This window comes from Pagrus pagrus (genome assembly GCF_965226575.1).
Source record: "Pagrus pagrus genome assembly, chromosome: 12".
In the NCBI taxonomy this organism is placed as follows: Eukaryota; Metazoa; Chordata; class Actinopteri; order Spariformes; family Sparidae; genus Pagrus; species Pagrus pagrus.
In genome coordinates, this window is record NC_140196.1 from 3,162,539 (window position 1) to 3,181,532 (window position 18,994).

An 18,994-nucleotide genomic window follows, 5' to 3' on the forward strand; every position below is an offset into this window, starting at 1 on the left:
TTCAGTTATCAGGAAGTGAATCTCAGACAGTCGTTGACACTCTGAGGTGAAATGGCGCAGAAAGGAGTTCAACTGGACCGAACAAAGTTCTGCTGTTCCATCTGTTTGGATCTACTGAAGGATCCGGTGACTATTCCCTGTGGACACAGCTACTGCATGAACTGTATTCAAAGCTACTGGGACAAAGAGGATGAGAAGAAAATCCACAGCTGCCCTCAGTGTAGGCAGAGCTTCACACCGAGGCCTGTCCTGGTGAAAAACACCATGTTAGCAGATTTAGTGGAGGAGCTGAAGAAGACTGGACTCCAAGCTGCTCCTGCTGATCTCTGCTATGCTGGACCTGAAGATGTGGCCTGTGATGTCTGCACTGGGAGGAAACGGAGAGCTGTCAAGTCATGTTTATCCTGTCCGGCCTCTTACTGTGATAAACACCTCCAGTCTCATTATGAAGCAGTTCCTTTAAAGAAACACAAGCTGGTGGAGCCATCAGAGACGCTCCAGGAGAACATCTGCTCTCGTCACGATGAGGTGATGAAGATGTTCTGCCGTACTGATCAGCAGTGTATCTGTTATCTCTGCTCTGTGGACGAACATAAAGGCCACGACACAGTGTCAGCTGCAGCAGAGAGGACTGAGAGGCAGAGAGAGCTGGAGGTGAGTCGACAAAACATCCAGCAGAGAATCCAGGACAGAGAGGAAGATGTGAAGGTGCTTCAACAGGAGGTGGAGGCCATCAATGGCTCTGCTGATAAGGCAGTGGAGCACAGTGAGAAGATCTTCAACGAGCTGATCCGTCTCATGAAGAAAAGACGCTCTGATGTGAAGCAGCAGGTCAGATCCCAGCAGGAAACTGAAGTGAGTGGAGTCAAAGAGCTTCAGGAGAAGCTGGAGCAGGAGATCGCTGAGCTGAAGAGGAAAGATGCTGAGCTGAAGAAGCTCTCACACACAGAGGATCACAACCAGTTTCTACACAACTACCCCTCACTGTCAGCACTCAGTGAGTCTACACACTCATCCAGCATCAATATCCGTCCTCTGAGATACTTTGAGGATGTGACAGCAGCTGTGTCAGAGGTCAGAGACAAACTACAGGACTTCCTGAGAGAGACATGGACAAATATCTCACTGACAGTGACTGAAGTGGATGTTTTACTGTCAAACCCACAATCAGAGCCAAAGACCCGAGCTGGACTCTTAAGAAATTCACGTGAAATCACACTGGATCCAAACACAGCAAACACACTTCTGTTGTTATCTGAGGGGAACAGAAAAGTAACAAGAATGAGTAAAGAACAGTCTTATTCTAGTCACCCAGACAGATTCACTTACTGGTGTCAGGTCCTGAGTAGAGAGAGTCTGACTGGACGATGTTACTGGGAGGTGGAGTGGAGAGGGGAAGGAGTTGAAGTAGCAGTCGCATACAAGAATATCAGCAGAGCAGGGAAAGAGAGTGAATTTGGACGAAATGACAAATCTTGGTCATTATATTGTGTCAATGACAGTTATAACTTTTTTCACAACAAAGTCAAAACTCCCGTCTCAGGTCCTCGGTCCTCCAGAGTTGGAGTGTACCTGGATCACAGTGCAGGTATTCTGTCCTTCTACAGCATCTCTGAAACCATCACTCTCCTCCACAGAGTCCAGACCACATTCCCTCATTCACACATTCATGCTGGAGTTCGGGTTTATTGTTCTAACACCAGTGCTGAGTTCAGTCAAGTCAAATAGAGGATAAACAGCAGGGACAAAGTGTCAAAAATTGACATGATTTAGAAACATTACACAGTATAAATAAAAGAAAATGGGAGATACTGTTTGTAGAGTTCTTATTAGGCTTCACACTCAGCATTCGAGTTGTATTTGGTAAAAAAGGACTTACTGTTGACATGTTAGGTGGTTCTTACTTGTTTAAAACACCTCCCTGAAGGTAAATGCTTACAGTGTGAAACCTCGGGTCATATGCATCACATCACACATTATCCTGAAATGTTTACTCTTTGTTTAATTCATATTTAATTCATATCATTCCCAAATGATGATGATTGTATGCATGTAAGATATAGATGATGATTTAGTGCATTTGGGGTTTTCTCATGTTGCCATCTTGAGATTTTCTGCCCTTTTTCGTACTGTATAGGTAGTGACGTTAAACACAACTAATGCTTCACCCATCCACAGCCAGTCTTTGGCCATTTGAATATCTGTTAAACTGTTTCTGTGTTTGTGAGTGGAGAGGGCAACCACTGTATGTTATTGGGCAATCCTGTATTATATAATGGCAATAAAGTTGAACCTTGAACCCTTGATAACAGCTGCCGCTCCTTCCTGCTCCTTCCTGCTCTCAAACACAGCAGCTCCACTCCGTCACTATATCTCCTTGTTCCCTCCCCTCCAGATCTGCACTTTAAATGAGGGTGTAACCAGGAAGTGAAAGAGCTGACGAGCCTCATTCACTGCAGAAGCACCAGTTATTGAGATCAAAGCTCAAACTTGATTTGTTTCTCAGGAACTCAAACTCAGGCAGTCATTGACACTGAGAGGTGAAATGGCGCAGAAAGGAGTTCAACTGGACGAGGAAACCATCTTATGTTCGATGTGTCTGGATCTACTGAAGGATCCGGTGACTATTCCCTGTGGACACAGCTACTGCATGAACTGTATTAAAAGCCACTGGCCTGGTCCAATAATATAAAAACTTCTGACTCAAGTCCTCAGTCCTTGGAGTGTACCTGGATCACAGTACAGGTATTCTGTCCTTCTACAGCATCTCCTCTGTCTCCTCCACAGAGTCCAGACCACATTCACTCAGCCTCTCTATGCTGGAGTTTGGGTTTGTTGTTCTGACACCACAGCTGAGTTCAGTCAACTCAAATAGACAGAAGTCATTTAAGGGACAGTGAGTTAAATTCTGAGTTTTAACTCTTAAACTTATTCTGTCTTCATGTTTGTGGCTGATTGTTGTGTGGTGTCTTCACCTGTCAATCAAACATGATGGGCGGTACTTTGACATCTTCTCACCTGTTGTTGTGTAAATGTTTGAGTGTCTTTAGGTGGCGCTCCTTCCTGTGTCTGTTTAACCATGGAGGCTCTCACTGCTCATGATGACTTTTGTTCAGCTCGACTGACATTTGTCTGCATGAAGATATAAACTTGTCTGTGCTCTAAATGTGTGTTGAATATTTGTACTGATGTGTTTGCATGTTGTTGTTTCTCTTCCACTGCATGAGTCTAAAGAGAGAAAGCAGCAGCACCTCCACAGAGTCCAGACCACATTCACTCAGCCTCTCTTTCCCTGAGTTTGGATTTTAAATCAGGGAGATACTGCTGAGTTCAGTAATCTCAAATATACAGAAGTCATTTAAGGGACAGTGAGTTAAATTTTGTTTTCACTCTTAAACTTATTCTGTCTTCATGTTTGTGGCTGATTGTTGTGTCATGTCTTCACCTGTCAGACATGATGGGCAGTACTTTGACATTTTCTCATCTGTTGTTCTGTAAATGTTTGAGTTTCTTTAGGTGGCGCTCCTTCCTGTGTCTGTTTAACCACGGAGGCTCTCAGGTGCAGACTTACCATTAGGCAAAACTAGGCGTTTGCCTCGGGCCCCAAGTTCCTGAGGGCCCCATAAAAATCCTCATTCACTTGTGGTTAATACAGTTATTACTTATTTGCGCACATTAATTATGTTTTTGATTAAAATCCTCTGCCAGCAGAATGCTAATCGTATTATGTGTGTGTCGGGGCCCCCACTTCAGTCTCCACTACATTGGAAAAGAAGCTAGCCCAGCCGTGCTGAAAAGAGGAGAAAGAAGGAGCAAAACAGAAAGCTGATCTCCAAGTTACAGAAAGTCACTACTGTCTTCAGCAGGAGTGGCAGTAGCAGCGGCAGCGGCTAGCAGCAGCAGTAGTGGCTAGCAGCAGCAGCAGCAGTAGCAGCGGCAGCAGCTAGCAGCAGCAGTAGTGGCTAGCAGCAGTAGCAGCAGCAGAAGTAGCAGCGGCAGCGGCTAGCAGCAGCAGTCGTGGCTAGCAGCAGCAGCAGCAGTAGCAGCGGCAGTGGCTAGCAGTAGCAGTAGTGGCTAGCAGCAGCAGCAGCAGCAGCAGCAGTAGCAGCGGCAGCGGCTAGCAGCAGTAGCAGTGGCAGTAGCAGCGGCAGTGGCTGGCAGCAGCAGTAGTGGCTAGCAGCAGCAGCAGCAGTGGCAGCAGCAGTGGCTAGCAGCAGTAGCAGTGGCAGTGGCTGGCAGCAGCAGTAGTGGCTAGCAGCAGCAGTGGCAGCAGCAGTGGCTAGCAGCAGTAGCAGTGGCAGTGGCTGGCAGCAGTAGTGGCTAGCAGCAGCAGTAGCAGCGGCAGGGTCTGGCAGCAGCAGCAGTGGCTAGCAGCAGCAGCAGCAGCAGCAGTGGCAGCAGCAGTGGCTAGCAGCAGTAGCAGTGGCAGTGGCTGGCAGCAGCAGTAGTGGCTAGCAGCAGCAGCAGCAGCGGCAGCAGCAGTGGCAGCGGCAGTGGCTGGCAGCAGCACTAGTGGCTAGCAGCAGCAGCAGCAGCAGCAGCAGCAGTAGCAGTGGCAGTAGCAGCGGCAGTGGCTGGCAGCAGCACTAGTGGCTAGCAGCAGCAGCAGCAGCAGTAGCAGTGGCAGTAGCAGCGGCAGCGGCAGCGGCTGGCAGCAGCAGTAGTGGCTAGCAGCAGGAGCAGCAGCAGCAGCAGTAGCAGCGGCTAGCAGCAGTGGCTAGCAGCAGTAGCAGCGGCAGCGGCTGGCAGCAGGAGCAGCAGTGGCAGTGGCAGGAGCAGTAGCAGCGGTAGCGGCTGGCAGCGGCTAGCAGCAACAGCAGTAGCAGCGGCAGCGGCTAGCAACCCACACCCAGCAGGTACAACAACGACGACGTCGACACCTGTTGGGGAGGGTCCGTTGTGTAGAGATAAACCAGTGAGTATCAAAACTGTCCAAGGGGTGATTTTTTCCCCCTATATTTTGTTTAAAAAAAAAAGTTTTTGTATTGTTTTTACATTTTGAACCACTAAATATTTTTTATATTTATATATTATATTTTTATATTTTTTATTAATTTTTATATGTAAATATTAGCATGTTAGCTCAATAGCTTCCAGGTCATGTGATCAATTGACTCAAAATCAGTATGGGATCATGTAACTACACTGGCTGCATGAGATACGCCTCTTGTTTTTACGTTTTACATCTCTAAAGATTTTTTATTATATTTTATTAATTTTTATATGTAATATTATAATATTGTTTTTACATTTTACATCTGTTCATATTTTTTTATTAATTTTTATTATTTTGTATTAATTTTTATATGTAAATATTAGCATGTTAGCTCAATAGCTTCCAGGTCATGTGATCAATTGACTCAAAATCATGTCGGGATCATGTAACTACACTGGCTGCATGAGATACGCCTCTTGTTTTTACGTTTTACATCTGTTCATCATTTTTTATTCATTTTTATTAATTTTTACATGTAAATATTAGCATGTTAGTTCAATAACTTCCAGGTCATGTGATCAATTGACTCAAAATCATGTCAGGATCATGTAACTACACTGGCTGCATGAGATACGCCTCTTGTTTTTACGTTTTACATCTCTAAAGATTTTTTATTAATTTTTATTACTTTTTATTAATTTTTATATGTAAACATTAGCATGTTAGCTCAATAGCTTCCAGGTCATGTGATCAATTGACTCAAAATCAGTATGGGATCATGTAACTACACTGGCTGCATGAGATACGCCTCTTGTTTTTACATTTTACATCTGTTCATATTTTTTATTAATTTTTATTAATTCTTATATGTAAATATTAGCATGTTAGCTCAATAGCTTCCAGGTCACGTCATCAATTGACTCAAAATCATGTCAGGATCATGTAACTACACTGGCTGCATGAGATACGCATCTTGTTTTTACATTTTACAACTGTTCATATTTTTTATTTATTTTTTATTAATTTTTACATGTAAATATTAGCATGTTAGCTCAATAGCTTCCAGGTCATGTGATCAATTGACTCAAAATCATGTCGGGATCATGTAACTACACTGGCTGCATGAGATACGCCTCTTGTTTTTACGTTTTACATCTCTAAAGATTTTTTATTAATTTGTATTATTTTTTATTAATTTTTATATGTAAACATTAGCATGTTAGCTCAATAGCTCCCAGGTCATGTGATCAATTGACTCAAAATCATGTCGGGATCATGTAACTACACTGGCTGCATGAGATACGCCTCTTGTTTTTACGTTTTACAGCTCTAAATATTTTAAAATATCTTTTATTAATTTTTACATGTAAATATTAGCATTTTAGCTCAATAGCTCCCAGGTCATGTGATCAATTGACTCAAAATCATGTCGGGATCATGTAACTACACTGGCTGCATGAGATACGCCTCTTGTTTTTACGTTTTACATCTGTTCATCATTTTTTATTCATTTTTATTAATTTTTACATGTAAATATTAGCATGTTAGTTCAATAACTTCCAGGTCATGTGATCAATTGACTCAAAATCATGTCAGGATCATGTAACTACACTGGCTGCATGAGATACGCCTCTTGTTTTTACGTTTTACATCTCTAAAGATTTTTTATTAATTTTTATTACTTTTTATTAATTTTTATATGTAAACATTAGCATGTTAGCTCAATAGCTTCCAGGTCATGTGATCAATTGACTCAAAATCAGTATGGGATCATGTAACTACACTGGCTGCATGAGATACGCCTCTTGTTTTTACGTTTTACATCTGTTCATATTTTTTATTAATTTTTATTAATTCTTATATGTAAATATTAGCATGTTAGCTCAATAGCTTCCAGGTCACGTCATCAATTGACTCAAAATCATGTCAGGATCATGTAACTACACTGGCTGCATGAGATACGCATCTTGTTTTTACATTTTACATCTGTTCATATTTTTTTTTTATTTTTTATTAATTTTTACATTTAAATATTAGCATGTTAGCTCAATAGCTTCCAGGTCATGTGATCAATTGACTCAAAATCATGTCGGGATCATGTAACTACACTGGCTGCATGAGATACGCCTCTTGTTTTTACGTTTTACATCTCTAAAGATTTTTTATTAATTTTTATTATTTTTTATTAATTTTTATATGTAAACATTAGCATGTTAGCTCAATAGCTCCCAGGTCATGTGATCAATTGACTCAAAATCATGTCGGGATCATGTAACTACACTGGCTGCATGAGATACGCATCTTGTTTTTACGTTTTACATCTCTAAAGATTTTTTATTAATTTTTATATGTAAACATTAGCATGTTAGCTCAATAGCTTCCAGGTCATGTGATCAATTGACTCAAAGTCAGTGTGGGATCATGTAACTACACTGGCTGCATGAGATACGCCTCTTGTTTTTACGTTTTACATCTCTAAATGTTTTGTATTAATTTTTATTAATTCTTATATGTAAATATTAGCATGTTAGCTCAATAGCTTCCAGGTCATGTGATCAATTGACTCAAAATCATGTCAGGATCATGTAACTACACTGGCTGCATGAGATACGCCTCTTGTTTTTACATTTTACATCTGTTCATATTTTTTATTAATTTTTATTATTTTTTGTTAATTTTTATGTGTAAATATTAGCATGTTAGCTCAATAGCTACCAGGTCATGTGATCAATTGACTCAAAATCATGTCAGGATCATGTAACTACACTGGCTGCATGAGATACGCCTCTTGTTTTTACGTTTTACATCTCTAAATATTTTTTAAAATTTTTTATAAATGCTTTATGAATTTGTATATGTAAATATTAGCATGTTAGCTCAATAGCTTCCAGGTCATGTGATCAATTGACTCAAAATCATGCCGGGATCATGTAACTACACTGGCTGCATGACATACACCTCTTGTTTTTACATTTTACATCTGTTCATAATTTTTTATTAATTTTTAGGCTATATGTAAATATTAGCATCTCAGCTCAATAGCTTCTCAATAGCTTTAAACACAGTATCTCTGCTTTAAATATCCCACATTTTTATTTTGAAAACAGGAAGTCGGTACACGCTGTAGCCGTCTTCTCCGTGTGTTTACTGTAAAGTCTGCAATACAGGAGCACTTGAAATGTTGGAGTGGCTGCGAATGTCGAATATCCAACTTAAAACTAACTTCTTGAAGTCTTGTCATGATGTATTTTCCAGCTGGCCCAGACGATTTTTTAAAGAGTTTTGGCTGAAGAAGTCGCCCCACAAAGGAAGACTCTTTCAGTTTATCACAAATATTAGCACTAAATCATCATTTTGAGGGTACATGGTTTTCACTGGGCAGGAAGGGTTTGAAATATGTAACCAGCAACGTAAATGATGTACAGTAGTGGAGTAGAAAGTGCAGTATTTGCCTCTGAGATACAGCGGAGCAGACAAAATTGAAGTTGCATGAAATCCTAAAATGTCTAAGTCAGCACTTGAGTAAATATACTTACACTTCACCACTGGGTAAGAGCCTTATACTGTGTTTTGTGTGTCTTTGTTTTCAGAATGAGGGAGAGAGACAACGTGAAAAAGGGACAGGAAGAGAGGGACAAAAGGTAAAACAAATAATACATGTGTATTCTGTTAAAATGTATCTATCTGCATAATTGACCTGTTGTTTTGTGTGTTGTCTTCTCATTTCAGAGGGCCCCATGCCTGCCTTTGCCTTGGGCCCCAAATTTCTTAAATCCGCCACTGGAGGCTCTCACTGCTCATGATGAGTGTGAAATCATTGAACAAGAGTCATTGAACAGACTTTGCTGATGGGACGTGTGAACAAACTGAAGCTTTACATGGTGAATAAACAAACACGTACAAAGTCTTTTCTTGTCGTCTTCATTCCAGGGTCTCACACAGAGCTGATGGAGAACATATGACACTAATATGAGAGTATAACTGAGGCACTTTTCCTCCTCAAACACCACAAAGTTCACAGTTCATGTTCAGAGCTGCAGCCGTCAGAAAATCATCAAATGAATAAATTATTGCCAAAGGCTCAGTGAAGTTTCTACATGTCTTCCTGCAGTGAACATCACAGCAGGTTAACAAGTGAACTGTGAAAACTGATGCAGGACACAAGAGGGCGCCGTCATCCTGCTAACCAGAGATGTAGTGGAGGTTAAAGCAGCTCCTCTCACTTTGTCTGCATGTTATTAAGATGATCAGAAACTTTATAAATGTGTCATATATCATGGACCTCTGTAAGTCCAGAGTCCAGATGATCCTGTATGGCAGTCTGCTGTTGGAGAGTTGTGTGTTCAGCTCCTCGTTACCTGCAATCTTGCACAAACAGTTCAGGGCGTAGTCACAGTTGTTGGGGCTGAATACAGCGTTTGCATCCATAAAGGAGGGAAACTGGTTCAGGGGTGTAAATGTGAAAAGACTCATTCATACTAACAGTCGAGCTGTCGTCAGTGGCATCAATCCAGTTAATGACGGTCGTTAGAGTTTGAAAGACAAAGAAGATCTAGGTTGGATAGAACAACAACAACAACAACAACAACCATGATTTGACAAAGACTAAAGATTTATGAACAACTTTGCCTGTAATTGATTGTAAACATCTCGTTTTTGTGACATTAAACGTTGCCTTTTCTTCACAGTATGTGCAAGTGGAATCTGCAGATCCTCTTAAAGTTTGCATGCAGGACGGAGACTTCATGCTGGACATAAATACATTGCTGTCAGAGGAATTTAACAAATCTTTTTTTACTTCCTGAAAATAGGAATGATGGCTCCATCCACTTTGTTTTAAAGATCAAGGACTGTATTGAACCAGTGGACACCAAACAGAGCAGAAATTCTAACACATTAGCATCTAAAGGACTATGTTGTTGTCCTTAATCTTTTATACCTTAGTCAAGGTCAGGTACATATGATCCTGCTGATTTTTATACTCTAAAGCCTTTTTCTATATTTACAGTCTGAAGATTCCCAAGTTTGTGTTTGATTTAATGTGAGATGCATTTAAACAAATAAATGAGTCACTTCTTCAGCTCTGAACGCAGCAGGATGTGACTGCATCACATCTTTGGAAAAATCTGTACATTTAACTTTCATTATTTGAAACACCAAATAAACTTCACAAAGAGAAGACAAAATGGTTTCCCAAGATGTATCACTAATATTTGTGTCAGTTTCTTTCTTTCTGCTCACATGAACATTTGCTATTAGTTTTGATGGTTTTCAAAGCTGGTTGAGGGTTGTGCGATCTTTTGAATTGAACTGACTTTGTTGCAAAACATCATCCATGTCAGTAATCTTATCTTGACTTGGACTTTATTTGAAAACTAAATCATGGCCCTGATGAGAGTGAACAGCCTCAAGATGGCAGTGTGTCCACAGAAAACGGTCATCCTGATCACCCATGGAGACTCTTTCTTTCTTTCTTTCTTTCTTTCTTTCTTTCTTTCTCCTCTCAAACACAGCAGCTCCACCCTGTCACTATATCTCCTTGTTCCCTCCCCTACAGATCTGCACTCTAAATGAGGGTGTAACCAGGAAGTGAAGGAGCTGACGAGCCTCATTCACTGCAGAAGCTCATGTTGTTCAGATCAGAGCTCAGACTAGTTTCAGTTATCAGGAAGTGAATCTCAGACAGTCGTTGACACTCTGAGGTGAAATGGCGCAGAAAGGAGTTCAACTGGACCGAACAAAGTTCTGCTGTTCCATCTGTTTGGATCTACTGAAGGATCCGGTGACTATTCCCTGTGGACACAGCTACTGCATGAACTGTATTCAAAGCTACTGGGACAAAGAGGATGAGAAGAAAATCCACAGCTGCCCTCAGTGTAGGCAGAGCTTCACACCGAGGCCTGTCCTGGTGAAAAACACCATGTTAGCAGATTTAGTGGAGGAGCTGAAGAAGACTGGACTCCAAGCTGCTCCTGCTGATCTCTGCTATGCTGGACCTGAAGATGTGGCCTGTGATGTCTGCACTGGGAGGAAACGGAGAGCTGTCAAGTCATGTTTATCCTGTCCGGCCTCTTACTGTGATAAACACCTCCAGTCTCATTATGAAGCAGTTCCTTTAAAGAAACACAAGCTGGTGGAGCCATCAGAGACGCTCCAGGAGAACATCTGCTCTCGTCACGATGAGGTGATGAAGATGTTCTGCCGTACTGATCAGCAGTGTATCTGTTATCTCTGCTCTGTGGACGAACATAAAGGCCACGACACAGTGTCAGCTGCAGCAGAGAGGACTGAGAGGCAGAGAGAGCTGGAGGTGAGTCGACAAAACATCCAGCAGAGAATCCAGGACAGAGAGGAAGATGTGAAGGTGCTTCAACAGGAGGTGGAGGCCATCAATGGCTCTGCTGATAAGGCAGTGGAGCACAGTGAGAAGATCTTCAACGAGCTGATCCGTCTCATGAAGAAAAGACGCTCTGATGTGAAGCAGCAGGTCAGATCCCAGCAGGAAACTGAAGTGAGTGGAGTCAAAGAGCTTCAGGAGAAGCTGGAGCAGGAGATCACTGAGCTGAAGAGGAAAGACGCTGAGCTGAAGAAGCTCTCACACACAGAGGATCACAACCAGTTTCTACACAACTACCCCTCACTGTCAGCACTCAGTGAGTCTACACACTCATCCAGCATCAATATCCGTCCTCTGAGATACTTTGAGGCTGTGACAGCAGCTGTGTCAGAGGTCAGAGACAAACTACAGGACGTCCTGAGAGAGACATGGACAAACATCTCACTGACAGTGACTCAAGTGGATGTTTTACTGTCAAACCCACAACCAGAGACCCAGATCAGAGCTGGATTCTTAAGATATTCACATGAAATCACACTGGATCCAAACACAGCAAACACATGGCTTTTATTATCTGAGGGGAACAGAAAGGTAACAAGAATGAGCCAACCACAGTCTTATTCTAGTCACCCAGACAGATTCACTTACTGTTGTCAGGTCCTGAGTAGAGAGAGTCTGACTGGACTTTGTTACTGGGAGATGGAGTGGAGAGGAACTGGAGTTGAAGTAGCAGTCGCATACAAGAATATCAGCAGAGCAGAAAACTGGAATGAATGTGCATTTGGATGCAATGCTAAATCTTGGGCACTTTTTTGGGACAATGCAGGGTACACATTTTTGCACAACAATGTCCACACTCCCATGTCAGGTCCTCTGTCCTGCAGAGTTGGAGTGTACCTGGATCACAGTGCAGGTATTCTGTCCTTCTACAGCGTCTCTGAAACCATCACTCTCCTCCACAGAGTCCAGACCACATTCACTCAGCCTCTCTATGCTGGAGTTCGGTTTTATTGTTCCTCTGGGGACAAAAGTGCAAACGTTGAATTCAGTAAACTCAAATAGACAGAAGTCATTTAAGGGACAGTTAGTTACATTCTGAGTTTTTACTCTTAAACTTATTCTGTCTTCATGTTTGTGGCTGATTGTTGTGTGGTGTCTTCACCTGTCAATCAAACATGATGGGCGGTACTTTGACATCCACTTTGTACATGTTTAAATTCATCTATAATCACATTTACATTTATTTGTTTGGCAGAACAAAAGCTGTCGTTGTTCCAATCATCACACAAATTCAATAATATATGAGGAAGATCATTTATTATTTTCTTGTACGTAGCTGAGATTCAAACAAACTGATTTTGTGGATGAAGTGAAATCATTGAACCAGAGTCATTGAACAGACTTTACTGATGGGACGTGTGAACAAACTGAAGCTTAAATGGTGAATAAACAAACACCAACAAAGTCTTTTCTTGTCGTCTTCATTCCAGGGTCTCACACAGAGCTGATGGAGAACATGTGACACTAATATGAGAGTATAACATACAATACATTTTTATTCCAACAATAATTTCTGTCTTTGTTGAAGTTGAATTTCTTCTGTGAACATTCACTCTGAGCAAAAAGGCCACGAGACGTCAGCAGCAGAGAAACTCCTGAACTTGATGAGGTTTTTACTTTAAAACTCTGATTTTATTCACCTTTAAATGACAGAATGAATACAAGTCAACTGTTCCAACACAAGAGGGCGCCGTCATCCTGCTAACCACAGATGTGTTGGAGGTTAAAGCTCCTCAGTTCACCTGTTACACAGTTTTAGTTAACAACATGTGTTGAGGCTGATGTGAGTCTTCATCATGAAGGTGCAGTGCGTCACACATCATGGTAAATGTGTGTCGGACGACTGAAAGTGCAGATTGGATCTCTGTTGCCTCCTTCAAACTATAGTCAGCTCTCTGTGTGAAGTCGGTCCATCACACAGGACACATCGTCAGCCCGCTGTAGGAAGTTAAAGTGAGAGTCTTGAAGTTTAACACTCGTCGGTTTACACAGTAAAGATGATAAAATGTCTCCTTGTGATGCACCGGTGTTACGAGTCCTCATCTCTGACACTTCACCTTTTACACCCAGTGGAGAATTACATCATTTACAACTAAAAGAGCTGAAATTATTGTTTCATCAGCTTTTTTTTATTTTGACTTTAGTTTTTCCTCCTTTATTTCAGCTTCAAATCAGCCACGTTTTACAGAAGTCTTGTGGTTTCTTCTGGCCTGATGTGACTTCATGCGTCCACCTGCTGAAGTTCAGCTGACGATGTTGCGTTTGAAGAAGATTCGATTTCAAGATGAAACTTTCACATCGACAGTTTTCAGTCAGCCTGAAATCATTTTAAGGTCCCGATGATGGAAATCAAATGTTTGTCTGTGATCACACGAGGAAACAGACTAAAGTATATCCACTTTACTGATTTATTGATTCATATAAATCATCACATGAACAGCAGAAGCAGCTGATCTGGTTCATTTGTGTCCTTCTGGGTTCAGAGTGACAACAAATATCTGGATTGATGATTTTGGTTTGAAGCTTGAAAAGCTGGTTTGACTCAGGATGATGTTGTGAAACAGAAATGTTGATCATTAAACGTGAGAACATTATATTCCAGCAGCTTCAGTGTTTTATGACAGGCTGGTTTGATAACTCCCTGTTGAAGGTCCACTGTTTTTATGAGCAGGAAAATAAAACTGAACACAATCTGAGGAAGAGTTAGAGAACTATGGAGCCGTCAGCAAAGCCTGAGGAGCCAAGAAATATTTCACATCTAAAAACTTTGATGTTCTCAAATGTGGAGCAGGTTTTAACTGAGGCTTCCTTGTAAACGAGCGAACAAAGTCCAGAGTCACAGAGCTGCTCCTCGTCCTGGAGTGAACCACAGCTGGATCAGCCCTCCCTCTTCTTCCTGCTCTCAAACACAGCAGCTCCACTCTGTCACTATATCTCCTTGTTCCCTCCCCTTCAGATCTGCACTTTGAATGAGGGTGTAACCAGGAAGTGAAGGAGCTGACGAGCCTCATTCGCTGCAGAAGCTCATGTTGTTCAGATCAGAGCTCAGACTAGTTTCAGTTATCAGGAAGTGAAACTCAGACAGTCGTTGACACTCGGAGGTGAAATGGCGCAGAGAGGACTTCAGCTGGACCGAGCAAAGTTCTGCTGTTCCATCTGTTTGGATCTACTGAAGGATCCGGTGACTATTCCATGTGGACACAGCTACTGCATGAACTGTATTCAAAGATACTGGGACACAGAGGATGAGAAGAAAACCCACAGCTGCCCTCAGTGTAGGCAGAGCTTCACACCGAGGCCTGTCCTGGTGAAAAACATCATGTTAGAAGTTTTAGTGGAGGAGCTGAAGAAGACTGGACTCCAAGCTGCTCCTGCTGATCTCTGCTATGCTGGACCTGAAGATGTGGCCTGTGATGTCTGCACTGGGAGGAAACTGAGAGCAGTTAAGTCCTGTCTGGTCTGTCTGGCCTCTTACTGTGAGAAACATCTTCAGCCTCATTATGAAGCAGTTCCTTTAAAGAAACACAAGCTGGTGGAGCCGTCAGAGAAGCTCCAGGAGAACATCTGCTCTCGTCATGATGAGGTGATGAAGATGTTCTGCCGTACTGATCAGCAGTGTATCTGTTATCTCTGCTCTGTGGACGAACATAAAGGCCATGACACAGTGTCAGCTGCAGCAGAGAGGACTAAGAGGCAGAGAGAGCTGGAGGGGAGTCGACAAAACATCCAGCAGAGAATCCAGGACAGAGAGGAAGATGTGAAGGTGCTTCAACAGGAGGTGGAGGCCATCAATGGCTCTGCTGATAAAGCAGTGGAGAACAGTGAGAAGATCTTCACTGAGATGATCCGTCTCATGGAGAAAATAGGCTCTGATGTGAAGCAGTGGGTCAGATCCCAGCAGGAAACTGAAGTGAGTCGAGTCAAAGAGCTTCAGGAGAAGCTGGAGCAGGAGATCACTGAGCTGAAGAGGAAAGACGCTGAGCTGAAGAAGCTCTCACACACAGAGGATCACAACCAGTTTCTACACAACTGCCCCTCACTGTCAGCACTCAGTGAGTCTACACACTCATCCAGCATCAATATCCGTCCTCTGAGATACTTTGAGGATGTGACAGCAGCTGTGTCAGAGGTCAGAGACAAACTACAGGACGTCCTGAGAGAGACATGGACAAACATCTCACTGACAGTGACTGAAGTGGATGTTTTACTGTCAAACCCACAAACAGAGAACATGACCAGAGCTGGACTCTTAAGATATTCACATGAAATCACACTGGATCCAAACACAGCACACACAAATCTGTTATTATCTGAGGGGAACAGAAAAGTAACATACATCAGTCAACAACAGTCTTATTCTAGTCACCCAGACAGATTCACTTCCTATCGTCAGGTCCTGAGTAGAGAGAGTCTGACTGGACGTTGTTACTGGGAGGTGGAGTGGGGAGGAGGAGTTGAAGTAGCAGTCGCATACAAGAATATCAGCAGAGCAGGGAGTGAATCTTTATTTGAACAAAATGACAAATCTTGGTCATTAAATTGTTACAATAACAGTTATAACTTTTATCACAACAAAGTCAAAACTCCCGTCTCAGGTCCTCGGTCCTCCAGAGTTGGAGTGTACCTGGATCACAGTGCAGGTATTCTGTCCTTCTACAGCGTCTCTGAAACCATCACTCTCCTCCACAGAGTCCAGACCACATTCACTCAGCCTCTCTATGCTGGAGTTTATGTTTATTCTGGAGCCACTGCTGAGTTCAGTAAACTCAAATAGTCAGAAGTCATTTAAGGGACAGTGAGTTAAACTCTGAGTTTTAACTCTTAAACTTATTCTGTCTTCATGTTTGTGGCTGATTGTTGTGTGGTGTCTTCACCTGTCAATCAAACGTGATGGGCGGTACTTTGACGTCTTCTCATCTGTTGTTGTGTAAATGTTTGAGTGTCTTTAGGTGGCGCTCCTTCCTGTGTCTGTTTAACCATGGAGGCTCTCACTGCTCATGATGACTTTTGTTCAGCTCAACTGACATTTGTCTGCATGAAGATATAAACTTGTCTGTGCTCTAAATGTGTGTTGAATATTTGTACTGATGTGTTTGCATGTTGTTGTTTCTCTTCCACTGCATGAGTCTAAAGAGAGAAAGCAGCAGAGCTTCATTTATCCTACATATTTAGTTCTCATCACTTTGTACATGTTTAAATTCATCTATAATCACATTTACATTTATTTGTTTGGCAGAACAAAAGCTGTCGTTGTTCCAATCATCACACAAATTCAATAATATATGAGGAAGATCATTTATTATTTTCTTGTACGTAGCTGAGATTCAAACAAACTGATTGTGTGGATGAAGTGAAATCATTGAACAAGAGTCATTGAACAGACTTTACTGATGGGACGTGTGAACAAACTGAAGCTTTACATGGTGAATAAACAAACACCAACAAAGTCTTTTCTTGTCGTCTTCATTCCAGGGTCTCACACAGAGCTGATGGAGAACATGTGACACTAATATGAGAGTATAACTGAGGCACTTTTCCTCCTCAAACACCACAAAGTTCACAGTTCATGTTCAGAGCTGAAGCCGTCAGAAAATCATCACATGAATAAATTATTCTTCACGTTTGGTTTCAAGTATTTCCATGTTGTTGAATCATAATTCTAGAAGTCAGAGAACTTAAAAAGCCTCAAATGTCACATTCCTAAATACTATTTACAACCTGAGAGCTGATGTGAAGAATATTTGTAAAGGTGAATCTCTTCTCTCCCATCTTTCCCGTGTGACCTGAATGCAGCATCAGTGTTACAGGCTGTGACTCCTGTGGACAAACTGACACAGTGTGATGTCACATATATTTAAATGTGTCTTTACTGATGTAGTTTGAAGCTGCCAAAGGCTCAGTGAAGTTTCTACATGTCTTCCTGCAGTGAACATCACAGCAGGTTAACAAGTGAACTGTGAAAACTGATGCAGGACACAAGAGGGCGCCGTCATCCTGCTAACCAGAGATGTAGTGGAGGTTAAAGCAGCTCCTCTCACTTTGTCTGCATGTTACTAAGATGATTAGAAAAATGTATAAAACCAACCCCATATTTGTTCTATATTTTGTTGAGTTGTGAACTGATATTATCCAAAATGTTTCCCACAATTTTCAAAACAGCGAAATCCAGGTGGAGGAGGGAAGTCGGGGAACATTATGAACATAACTTGATTAAAATGATAAAACATTAGCTCTTGTCTGAATATTTTAGCCTCAGTCGCGAACTATATATATATATGTATATTAAAGCATTGGTGTTTATTTAACGATGTAGACAACAACTCTCATGATGCCATGCTACTTGTGTCTTTTGTTTTGTTAGAGAGACCCCTAGTGGCAGGAATTGCAAACTGTGCACAGAAAAATAAAAGTCGATTTATTGACAGTAAAATTATTTAGACAAAATATAACCCCTGTAAAAACGACGTGTTGTCCCGTCAGTCTGATTTCCCCCCAGTGGTCGTATATAAAAGACCTACTTTGTTTTTGTTTCTTTTAGTTTTATTAGTAACATGTGTAACTATGTTTTTGTGTGACGTACCAGCTTCAAGGATCAGGAATGATAAAAAGTCGATATTTGACCTCAGCCCCAGACCTGTACAGATTTAAAAGGTAACTCCACCAATTTTCCACATTAAAGTGCGTTTCCAGGTCTTTTTTTACAGGAGTTTTACTGCATATGTGAAAAAAGTAGTATAAAACCTTTTGTGGCTGCAGAGGAAGCTGCATGTCATCTGATGAATAGCCTCCAGTGATGTCACTCAGTAGCTAAGTTGCATTGTGGGTAATGTAGGCAGCCAGGTTTTGAAAGCAGTCCGCTGGTCGAGTCGCATTGTTTTGTTTTATTGGATGAAAAAAACTAACTTTGATTCTGATAATCAGAAAAATGCTGGTTCAATATTTCTGATATAATTATCAGCTCTCATATTCAGTCGTTTTTTAAAATCTAGAAAATAATAATATATATATGATTTACTTTCATTTGTATTCTTGATACTCAAGTACTAATATCACACACTATAACTTTTGTTATAAGTGACTATTTTAACATGATGTGTTTACTTTTACTCAAATATGACTTTGTGTACTTTTTACAACACTGATAATTAAAATATTAAGATAGATAGATAGATAGATAGATAGATGGATAGATGCTGTCTGGCGCCCTCTGATGGTTGTTTTTTTTGATAAAAATCAGTTTTTATATTTTCCTCAAAAACTGATCATCAGAAATCAATAAGTTTCTGAAAATGAAGTTTTGGATGTGTGTGAGTTGTGTTATTGATCTTTTTCATCATGTCCAGTCACCTACAGTCTCTGCTACCTGTGAGGTGCAACAAGTCAGCCACAACCAACAAGCAGCACACAGGAAGCTGGACTAGGCTACCTTCAAAATAAAAGCATTTGCTAGCTATTTGCTTTTGCGTGTGAACTACATTCATTCAATCAGTCACTTGTTTACTTGTCATGCTGTGCCTCCGGATAACACATGGATAATAAAGGAAAACATAACATTTATAACAGACAAGTCTTTGGTATCAACTGTCTAAACCAACAATATCTTCGTTAACACAATAAGATTAATGTAATAAAATGGAAATGACTTTAAAACAACGTGTTTT

At 41.3% G+C, this 18,994-nt stretch overlaps 1 pseudogene across 1 annotated transcript; it reads left to right on the forward strand.

The window, feature by feature from the left end:
- Window positions 1-51: 51 nt before the first annotated feature.
- LOC311266030 lies at window positions 52-16,782 on the forward strand (annotated as a pseudogene). The gene is made up of 2 exons: window positions 52-1,709; window positions 14,246-16,782. The product of its transcript is annotated as an uncharacterized misc_RNA (transcript).
- The last annotated feature ends 2,212 nt before the right edge of the window (window positions 16,783-18,994 follow it).